Genomic DNA, 11,745 nt, shown 5'->3' with positions numbered 1-11,745 from the left:
CTGATTTCTTGTTGATACTTTGTTTTTGGTTTATTTTACAGCTGTATTATAACCAAGCTCTTTCAACATCTGATAAATGATTATTATGAAAACATCTTGCAGTATTTTCACACATTTGTTTTAGTGGAAGTTCTAGATCCTATTTTTGTTTTCTCATTTATTCCAAAGCTTTTCCTATTTTACCTTTTTATGAATAAGAAGAATTAAAAAAAGGAAAATCATGATAATGTGGAAAAGTCTAGTTTTACTTGATTAAATACTTTTCCTATGGCCTCTCTAATAATTATGATGATGATACCTTTATATGCTGGTATTTTATATGCTTTTTGTGTTAACCTTTTTTCCCCATTTTTTAACAGACTTTACATTTTGCTAGAGAAAAAAGCAGACTCCCTAAATTTAAGTGACTTGCCTAAAGTCATGCAAGTAGCTAAGCAGCAGAATAAGACTTAGTAGCTACAAAATGGTTTCAAACTCTGGTCTCTCTGGTTCCTGGGCCAAAACTTTTTTTCCATGCCAGTATTTCTCAATCTGGGAATCCTGAGAGGTTGGAGTGTCCCCAGATGTCATCTTATGACAAGTTTTGTCATTCCTTCAGCACATTTACTGAGTGCTTATTATGTGTTGGATGCTATTCTAGGCACTTGAAATACATTATGGAGGAGAAAAAGAAAATGTTGCTGCCCTAATGAGTTTACGTTCTCGTGGGGTTGGAGATTATAGACAATGAACAAAGAGGTAAAATATAGATGTTAGAAGGTGATAAGTGCTATGGAAAAAAAATTCTGACCATTTTAAATTCTGCTTTCATCTAATTGACTGTAAATATTTAATATAATGATGTCATAAATAATCCTAATGATATCCTATAATCCTAACGACAAAGTACTGACTTGTGATTTCAGGACAATTATGTATATTTGTGTTTTCTCACATTTTTGGTTAGTGAATGCAAAGAAATGTCATGGTGCAATTCAAAAGTGAAGTTGTCTTAGTGGTTCATAAAGGGTTGGTTCATAACAGCATGGTAGTAAAGGTACCATGAATCCCAAATTGCAGCATTTGGTTCCATATTGAATTTGTATTATTATCATATTATATAGACCCTATCTTTGTGTCTCTTTGAAATAATTCTAGGGTATTCAATACCCTGTTCTAAGTCCCATAAGATTACTTAGTGTAGATTTAAATAATAGAAATATTTAAATGTATTTTCAAATAAAAAAATAATCTCTACAATGCTAACAATTATACCTTATTCAAATAGGCACTCAAAGATATTTACATAAGCAAGAGTTAAGTATAAATCTGATCATACTGTAGTAACAAGCAAAGCCTTTAAATTGTGAAAAAAAAATAAAGGTTAGCTTATATATGTTAAAGTACAGAAATGTTTAGTGTGAGACTCAGTGAACATAAAGGTCATTTATACAGTACACTTACATGAAAAGGCAGTGTCCACATTAGTAACATTAAAATTTAAAAATATAGAAACACATTAAATATAGAACCAGACATAAAGAAACATCACCCTCTATTAAACCCAACATTAGCAACTTAGTTTTAGTGAAACAAAATGATTTAATATTAAATTATGTTTATTTATATGTTGGTTTTTAAAACGTTTTGAGGTTTATAAATTTGTTTTAGTTTGGTAGTGATATTAGCTTAAAAAATGTGTTATATCTAATTTTATGATATTATGTTTATACATATGTAAGTAATATAACATTAAGATTTTGTGGGGTTATATTTTAAGAGGTTTGCATATTTCTTTTTTTTTTTTAAAGATTTTATTTATTTATTTGACAGAGAGAGATCACAAGTAGGCAGAGAGGCAGGCAGAGAGAGAGAGGAGGAACCAGGCTCCCCGCTGAGCAGAGAGCCCGATGCGGGACTCGATTCCAGGACCCTGAGATCATGACCTGAGCCAAAGGCAGCGGCTTAACCCACTGAGCCACCCAGGCGCCCCATGAGGTTTGCATATTTCTTACATGTTTGCTGCCTAGTTACCATCTGGCAGGCTATTGTTTTCTATAAAAAATATACTCTATATCCTTCTAGTTCCCATTTGTAACACTGTCAGCAAGTAGTGATCATTCAGGTTGGTGATCAGATTGAATTTATGTTGTCATTTCAAAAATTACAGTTCAGTTGAAAAATTTGTATACCTGGTCATTCTTCCTGTATACATCCTTATTATAGAAATTGCAACCATTCTATCCTTTACTGTGTTTTCATGTTAACAGTTTATAATTCTGAATTCCTAATTTCTCAGTTTAGATTATTAAGAGGCTAAGCTGAAGTAGAAATTACTTTATAATAATAAATTGTACTCGATAAGTAATCCATATTTCACAGGCCAGTTTTGCAGAAGATTTGGATCGGTGAATCAGAACACGTGTTTATATCATGGCAGCTTCAATTCAATATTAGACATCTCTACTCTTAAAAATAGCTTATGCCACTCTACTGTGAATGTAATTGAAGCCATTGAATTGTATGCTTTAAATGGGTGAGTTGTATGCTAAGTGAATTAAATCTCAATGAAGCTGTTTTTTAAAAAAATTAGAACCTAGCAACAGTCTATCTCCACTTACTGTCTTTTCCTTTATAATAATATTTTCATATGTAGTACATCTGTATGCATCAACCCAACATTTAATTTTTATTAATTTCCCTTAAATAGTCACATTCTTTTAAATATTAAGAAAGGCAAGTATATTCTCTTTTATATTTACTTTGGCATTTGCTACTACTGGTTCTCATAATTTTTTCCTATATATGTTTCCATCTAAGTTTCCTTAACCTAAAGAATTTCCCTTGAAATTTCTTAGAGTACTGCTCTGCTGACAACAGTTTCTCTCAATTTTGTTTTTCTAAAAATGTTTTTATTTTTTTAAGTTTTTACTTATTTATTTATTTGACACAGAGAGAGAGACCACAAGTAGGCAGAGAGGCAGGCAGAGAGTGGGGAAGCAGGCTCCCCGCTAAGCAGAGAGTCCAAAGCAGGGCTTGATCCCAGGACCCTGAGACCATGACCTGAACTGAAGGCAGAAGCCTAACCCTCTGAGCCACCCAGGTGCCCCTAAAAATGTATTTATTTTGCAAGATAATTTTTCTTAGATATAGAAATCTCATTTGACAGTTCCCACTCCCCCACCACTTTAAAGATGTTATTCCATTCTCTCCCACATTCCATTGTTTCTGCTGATAAGTCAGTTGTAATTTATATCATTCCCTACCCCGTACCCCCTGCCCCCATTTGTAATGTAGTTTTTTCTCACTGGCTGATTTTCTCTTTTTCTGTGTTTTCCATCATTTCATAAATAAGTGCCTAAACATGCTTTTCTTTTCTTTTCTTTTTTAAGATTTTATTTATTTATTTGAGAGAGAGTGAGAAAGACATGAGAGCAGAGTGAGGGGCAGAGGGAGAAGCAGGTCCCCCAATGAAGAGGGAGCATGATGTGGGGCTCAGTCCCAGGACTCTGGGATCATGACCTGAGCTGAAGGCAGACACTTAACCAACTGAACCTCTCAGGCACGCTATGCATGGTTTTCTGTGTATTTATCTTAATTGAAATTCATTGTTCTTGTTGGATCTATAAGTTTACATTTTTCAGCAGGTTAGGAAAAATTTAGCCATTATTTTCTAAAAAACTTTTCTGCCCCATTTTAAAATATAACTTAAAAAAAAAAAAAATATATATATATATATATATATATAACTTAAATCATTTAAATATGGCCCCACAAGGTCATTGAGTCTATTTTTTTTTTCAATATATTTTTCTCCTTTTCAGGTTGAATATTTTCTATTATCTATCTTCAAAATTACTGTTTTCTTCATATGACTACCTGTAATCTGTTGTTCTCATCCAGTAAATTTTTTATTTTAGATATTGTACATTTCATTTCTAAAATTTCTATTTGACTCTTACTTTTTTTCTTTCTTCCTTTTTTTTCTTTTTGGTAGTTTGTATTTTTCTATTGAGAGTCTCCTATTTGTTCATTTTAGCCATACTTTTCCTTTAATCCCTTGAACATATTTATATTAGCCATTTTAGTATTGGTTTTTGTTAACTGTTTTTCTCTTGAATGTAGGCCATATTTTCCTGTTTCTTTACATTTCATAATTTGTTACTGTACCCTTATAGAGACTATGGATAGCATCATCTAAGTAGTGTGGGTTGTGTTCTTTTAAGCAATTCAAGTGACTGACTTAAACTTTAGAAACTTTTCCCTAAGCTAAATCTTCACTTCTTCCCACCTTCCAACTGCTGCTTTCTAGCAGGCCCTCTGCACATACATTAATCAAGACCTGCCAAGAATTTAAAGGAGTTTGTATATGGATTTTCCTCCTCCAGCTCCTTAGCTTCTTCTTTTCTGAGATTTTTATTTTATGTTCTCGCCATGCCCATAGTCTCAAACTCTTCCCTCTGAATTCTCAAATCAGTTAGGACTGCAATTTTCTGCTTTAAATCCAGCTGTTCCATGCAATGCAGCGTAAGAAGTACCTTAGATGGAAAACCACATAAATACATCCTTTCTTTCACGTGTCAACTCCGTTCCAGTTTCAGCCTGCCTTAAATTGCTCTCGAACGCATTCAAACAGATATTTTTATATTTTTCCCATTGTTGTTATCCACTAGTAAAGTAAGAAGGTTAACCTAGTAAAAGCTACTGTACCATTATTAAAAGTATAACTTCTGTATCATGTTCAAATTTGAAGAATGACTATACACAGAGACTACTCCTTTTTTAAATTAATTTTTTATTTTTTATTAACATATAATGTATTATTAGCCCCAGGGGTACAGGTCTGTGAATCGCAGGTTTACACACTTCACAGCACTCACCATAGCACATACCCTGAGACTACTCCTTTTTAATAGTATCTTCTTCTTGTTTAATTAATGCAATCAAGATGTTTGCTTAATTCACTGAGAATAGTCATGATAGGTCTTACAGGTGTTGTTGTTTTCCCCCCATCCTACTCTCTTTTTCCTCAAACTTTCTTCTTTCCTTATTTGGCTTTTTCAATGTGTTTCCATTCATATTTGAGTGCAATATTCTAAAAAGATCATTGAACTCCCTGTGCATAAGTGTGGGTTGCTTTCTTTTGGTGTCACAAAGTTACTTTCCTTTGTGGGTGACTGATTTCATTGACTGATAACCTATGACTGGCCATTTTATTATGGACCTCTAAATATAGGTATTTCTAAATCTTTTATCTTATGATGGTTTGTTTTGAGAATATGAGCTTGTCCTTCAGTATTCTTGGAGCCAAGTTTGTGGAAGAAGATAGTATGGTTCACCTAGAATTCAGTTTAGTACATACAATAATTCACCTTTTTTCAAAATAAAAAGTCTTTAGCCCAATGAGTTGTTCCAGTTCAAAGGCCCACTGGTTGTACCTCCTTGGAGAGTAAATTTCTAGTCTTCTCTATGGAGCTGAAAGGGAAGGTTGTTCAGACAAATGGTTGACAAAGGCTGTCTATAGATCCAACTGCTTCTTATTCAAACTTTTACCCAATTCACATCGTTTTCTGCATTACCTATACCCCCATGTTCAGAAGTACCTAAGACCTATAATTTCTGTGTCTTTATGAATGGTATGCATTGACTTGTTTCTGAGCAGCCTTTCTTCCTGGTTTCAGTTTCTGTTTTCAAAGATTTATTGAGTCAGTTTCTATCTATCCACCTGCCATCTGGCTTCTAAATATTGTTTTCTCCTCTTCTGTTATGTTTGGCTTTGTGGGTTTATTCCTTTTTTATCATTCTACAATCATTTTAGTCACATTTTCAGAGTGAGAAATATAAGTTTATATGGTCAAGCCACTATTTTTGAGTTGATCTTCTTTATCTATTTTGGGACTATTATGATAACTTACTATCTAATCTACTTGTCACTATTCTCCTTACTCTAATTCATTTTGACATTTATTTGTACCCCTACTTTAAACTTCCAGTGGACAAAGACCCAGACTCAAGTTACTTGGGTTACTGTAGAATTTTTTATGGTCTATAACTATGAATACTTTGTCATTGTCAGAATGTGGCAGAGTTTTTTACTTTTATCTCCCTAGAGAACATCAGTTGATAGTCAACCACAGTGAAGATTAAATTTGCGAGAGTCCAAGAGTCCAGCAAGGAAGTTCCAGCACATTGTTTGACCAAAAGCCCAAGAATAAATGCACTGAAGAGGGTAAGAACAGTTTCATTTTACCCGTGTCACCTTGCCCCCAACCAGCACAGCTCAGCACAAAGAGACACCCCTTGGCCACCAATTCCTCTCACAAAACTAATCTTAACAAATTTAAGAAGATTGAAATAATACCAATCTTCTCTATTACAGTGGTATGAAACTAGAAATCGATAATAGGAGGAAAGCTATAAAATTCACAAATATGTGGAAATTTACAACATTCTTTTTTTTTTTTTTAAAGATTTTATTTATTTATTTGAGAGAGAGAGACAGTGAGAGAGAGCACGAGCGAGGAGAAGGTCAGAGAGCGAAGCAGACGCCCCATGGAGCTGGGAGCCTGATGCGGGACTCGATCCCGGGACTCCAGGATCACGCCCTGAGCCGAAGGCAGTCGTCCAACCAACTGTGCCACCCAGGCGTCCCAATTTACAACATTCTTGAACAACAAATGGGTCAAAAAAGAAATCAAAATGGAGATAGAAAATATCCTAAAACAAATAAGAATAGAACACAATATATCAAAAATAATGCAATGAAACTAAACAGTTCTAAGAGGCAGATTTATAGCAATAAATGACTATATTTTAAAAGAAATCTCAAAAAAGCAACTTAACCTTACATCTCAAGGAATGAGAGAGAGACGAACAAACTCAGCTCAAAGTTACAGAAGGAGGGAAATGAAGATTAGAACAAAACTAAATAAAACAGGCAATAGAAAAACAGTAGAAGAAACTAATGAAGCTAAGCTAATTTTTTTCAAAGATATAATTGACAAATCATTAGCTAGACTAAGAAAAAAGAACACTCAAATAAATGAAGTCAGAAGTGAAAGAGGTATTAAACTGATACCACAAAAATACAAATGGTCATAAATTACTAAGACCAATGATATGCCAACAAATTGGATAACTAGAAGAAATGGATGAATTCCTAGAAATATAGTGTTCTAAGACTGAATCATGAAAAAATAGGAAATTTAAACTGGCTAGTTAATAATAAGGCAAATGAATCAGTAATCAAAAACATCCCAATGAAGAAATATCCAGGATCAGATGGCTTCACTGTTAATTCTTCCAAACATTTGAAGAAGAATTACTGCCAATACTTTTCAAATTCTTCCAAAAAACTGAAGAGGGGAGAACATTTCCAAACTCATTTTATAAACCAGCATTACTTTAATACCAATACCAGTCAAAGACACTACAAAAAAAGAAAGTTACAAGCCAGTATTCCCTAATGAACACAGATGCTAAATTTCCAACAAAATACTGGCAATTCGAGAGCTTATTAAAATAATCATTATATCATGACCCAATGGGACTTTTCTCTGGGATGCAAGGATTCTTCAACATATGCAAATCAATAAATGTGATACATCACTTTAACAGAATAAAGTAAAAATTATACGATCATCTTGATACAAAAAGAGCATTTGAAAAAAATGTAATATCCCTTGATGCTAAAAAGTCAACAAATTAAGTACAGAAGGAATGTATCTCGATATAATAAAGGCCATATACAAAAAACCCACAGATAACATACTCGGTGAAGAAAAACTGAAAACGTTTCCTCTAAGATCAGAAAAAAAACAAGATGCTCACTCTTGCCTCTTCTACTCAACAGAATAATGGAAGTTCTAACCCAAGCAATTAGGCAAGAAAAAGAAATAAAAGTTATCAAAAATTGGAAAGAAAGAAGTAAAATTGTTTCTCTTTGCCAATGACATAATCTTAAAAATAAAAGACTCTAAAAGAAAAACTTAAAACTAACAAATTTAGTAAAATTGCAGGATAGAAAAACAGCATACAAAAATCAGGGATGGACTGATCTGTATTTCTATACACCAGTAGACTATCTCTAAGGGAAATAAGAAAATTCCATTTAAAATAACATCAGCAAAAAAAAAAAAAAAAAAAAAAAAGCATCAGAAAGAATACAATACTTGGGAATAAATGTAACCAAGGAGATAAAAGACCTGTACCCTAAAAAGACATTGATGCAAAAAGTTGAAGAAGTCACAAATGAAAGATAACCCACGTTCAAGAAATGGAAAAATTAGTTTGTTACAATGTTCATACTACAAAAAGCAAACTACAGATTCAATGCAATTTCTATCAAAATTCCAGTGACATTTTTCACAGATGTATAAAAAAATAGTCATAGGTGGTATGGAATCACAAAAGCCCCCGAATAGCCAACATCTTTAGGAAGGACAAAGCTGGAGGTATCAGACTTCCTGATTTCAAACTATGTTACAAAGTTATAGCAAATTTTAAAATATGGTACAGACTTAAAAACCCACATAGATCAAGGGAATAGAATGTAGAACCCAGAAATTAACCCACATGTATACAGTCAACTAATCTCTAGCAAGAATACCAGGAACACACAAGGGGAAAGGATAATAAATGGTTCTGGGAAAACTGGCTACCACATACCACATACAAAAGAATGAAATTGGACCCAGTCTTATACCATATACAAAAGTTAATAGAAAATGGATTAAAGACTTAGAACCAAAAAACGTGAAACGAGAAGAAAATGGAAAAAAGCCTCCTTGATACTTTGTTCGCAATGACGGTTTGACTGTGACACCAAAAGCAAAGGCAACAAAAGCAACAATAAACAAATGAGAATACATCAAACTAAAAAGCTTCTGCACAGCAAAGGGAGTAATTAACAAAATGAAAATGCAACCTATGAAATGAGAGAAAATATTTGAATATACCTGACAAATGGTTAGTATCCAAGACACATAGGGAATTCCTACAACTCAGTAACAAACACATAACCTGATTAAATAATGGGTAAAATAAACAGTTTTCAAAGTAAGACTTACAAATGGCCAGCAAGTACTGGAAAAGGTCCTCAACATCACTAGTCATCAGGGAAATGCAAATCAACATCACAATGAGCTATCACCTCATACATATTAAAAGGATTATTATAAAAAAAAATAAGTGTTGGTGAGGAGCTGAGGTAAAGAGAACCCTCATACATTGTTGGTAGGAATATCCACCATTAAGAGAAACAGTGTAGAGGTTTCTCAAAAAAAGTAAAAGATAAAACTATTGTGTGATCCAGCAATACAGACATGGATTAGATAAGAAACAAAATCAAAATCTTTTAGAGATAGTTATAGCCCCAAGTGCATTGCAGCATTAGTCACAATAGCCAAGATACAGAAACAAGTATCTGTTAAGGGAATATGAATGGATAAAGAAAATGTGATACACACACACACACACACACACATTGAATATTATTCAGCCATAAAGGAAATCCTCCATATCCCACAACATGCGTGGACATGAAGGACATTATTTTAGATGAAATGAGCCACATAAATACTTTGTCTCCTATGTGGACTCTACAAAAATAAACAAACAAAAAAAACCCTTGAATCCAGAAACAAAGAGTGGAATGGTAGTTTCCAGGGACTGAGGAGTGGGAGACATGAGGAGATGGTGGTCAAAGGGTACAAACTTTGTTATAAGATGAGTAAGTTCTGAGGATCTAGTGGACAACATGGTGACTGTAGTTAGTAATACTGGATTGTATATATACCTGAAAGTTGCTAGACAGTGGATGTTAAATGATCTCACTGCAACAAAAAATGGTAAGTAGGTGAGGTGATGGATGTGTTAACTTGATTGTGGTAATCATTTCACAATGTATATTTATATCAAATTATCGCTTTGTACACCTTAAACATATGCAATTTTATTTGTCAATTATAGCTCAGTAAAACTGGAAAAAATATTTTGTGATTTTAATGACGTCCTGACTTTCAGATACAAAAAATGGCAGAGTTGACAAATGCTGCGTCAGAAAGCAAAGTAAAAGGTGTGTTCTAGAAGCAGCAAATACCAAGTTCTGTTAGATATAGGTATTTGCTTAAAAAGCAATGGCAATGTGTGATAGAGCAAAATGTTAATGACCTTTAATGGCCAGCTTAAGAGGAATAGATTTGTTAATAATGCTGTTTTTGAATTACAGCTTCAGAGACAACAACTGAACTAGAAAAGGAGTTCTTTTTGTTTAGGAGATTTGATACAACTCATTTTATGTTCTCACACTTTTCTCCAACTTATTCTATGTAGGTTTAAGTAGTCAAAACTAATGACAGGCAGGATAACATATATGTATATTTGACTTTTTTTTGTCCCTTTAAGTGGAGATGGGCAGAGGTTGTTGAGATTAAGAACCTGGTCAACCAAACAGTATCTCTAAAAGTATTTATCACAGTAAAGACTCTGCAAATACTTGAGAAGAAATCGATATCCTGACCCTAACCCTGTCTGGATAGGAAGGCTTTTCCTTAAAAGCACAGTGGGAAGGGATCTTTGGAAACAAAAGGGGACATTTCTTTTGCTCTAGAAGCAGATATGCATTGTATCAGTCCTACTAATAGCTGAGTCTGGAAATCTCTTCACATTTATCTGCTCTGGTATTACCAGCAGCCTTACAGAAAATGTTTGTTTGCATACATATGTGCCAGACTCAAAGATTTGATCTTACTCTGTTAGTCTATTCATATGTGAAGACCTGGCTGTGAGCCAGTCACAAGAAGCCAGGTGGGTAAGCGCAGCTAAGCCCCTTCCGTGCCTTGGGAGGTTCTCACAGGCTCAAAGACTCAGCAGGCTTGCTCTGGACAGGGTGACTTTGTTTTCAGAAGGTAGCTATGTTCAACTTATTGTGGCTCATCCAGTACTGAACACACTGTGGCAGCAGAATATTTTAATAGTTACAATAAAGACTGTGATGGGGATACTGAGTTGTCTTTGTTTCAACAGGTATATCTTATGGCAGTGACATTAGTAACAGCTGAAATGAAATCATCTCCTTGGTTGACTAAGAAGATAGTTACCAAAACTGATCTGTAAGTCTAAATAAACATCCCCAGAGATCTTGGAGATTTCAGCAAAATAAGTCTCCTGAGGAGAAAAGAAAGAGAGGAATTAAATGTGAAAATTAAAAGGAATATGACATTACTTTGTGTCCAAATAACTCAATATGATAAGAAATGTGCATATAGGGATATAATAAACATATATATACTGGAAAGGATGTACCAAAAAGTACTTAATATAGTAATATGATATTAACAACTGCATACAGAAAATTTCTAAATAAAGAGCACAGATTCTGAGTATATTTTGTTCATGTACTGTCATCCAGGAAAGATTCCTGAAGTTAAATTCTTAACTGGATTTTGAAGAGGAAGAAGTCTATGAATCTCTAAAGAGGAAAGAGGGTAGTGGTATAAAGTTAAAATCTAGGCTACCAAGTCAAGAAAAAATTCAGTTGAATTCCTTTTTTGATTGCAGAACATATGATCATCTGCAAAACTTTTTCCCTTTCTTTTGATGATCTCCCACACTCATCACAGTAACAAAGGTTTTCTTTTAGCAGTATTATACCTGTGGCAGACCTGAAACATAGAAGGCAAGAAAAGTCAAACTTGGGGAAAGCAAGCATAGTATAGCAGTTGAAGCAGAATGTCTTTTATGGAAGTAAAGTTGTGGTTAATAAAA

The 11,745-nt window shown here is 33.8% G+C and overlaps 1 long non-coding RNA gene across 2 annotated transcripts; it reads left to right on the top strand.

The window, feature by feature from the left end:
- The first annotated feature begins 1,951 nt into the window (after nt 1-1,951).
- LOC122913753 lies at nt 1,952-11,258 on the top strand. Of its 2 annotated transcripts, none has more exons than XR_006385732.1 (3): nt 1,952-1,977; nt 6,090-6,208; nt 11,005-11,258. It is a non-coding gene; the product is annotated as an uncharacterized LOC122913753 (long non-coding RNA). The 2 variants fall into 2 exon arrangements; XR_006385731.1 differs by lacking the exon at nt 11,005-11,258 and adding an exon at nt 6,450-6,489.
- The last annotated feature ends 487 nt before the right edge of the window (nt 11,259-11,745 follow it).

Source organism: Neovison vison, chromosome 7 (assembly GCF_020171115.1).
Source record: "Neovison vison isolate M4711 chromosome 7, ASM_NN_V1, whole genome shotgun sequence".
Lineage (NCBI taxonomy): Eukaryota > Metazoa > Chordata > Mammalia > Carnivora > Mustelidae > Neogale > Neogale vison.
The sequence above is the reverse complement of the archived record's forward strand: the minus strand, read 5'-3'. Positions and strand labels throughout refer to the sequence as shown.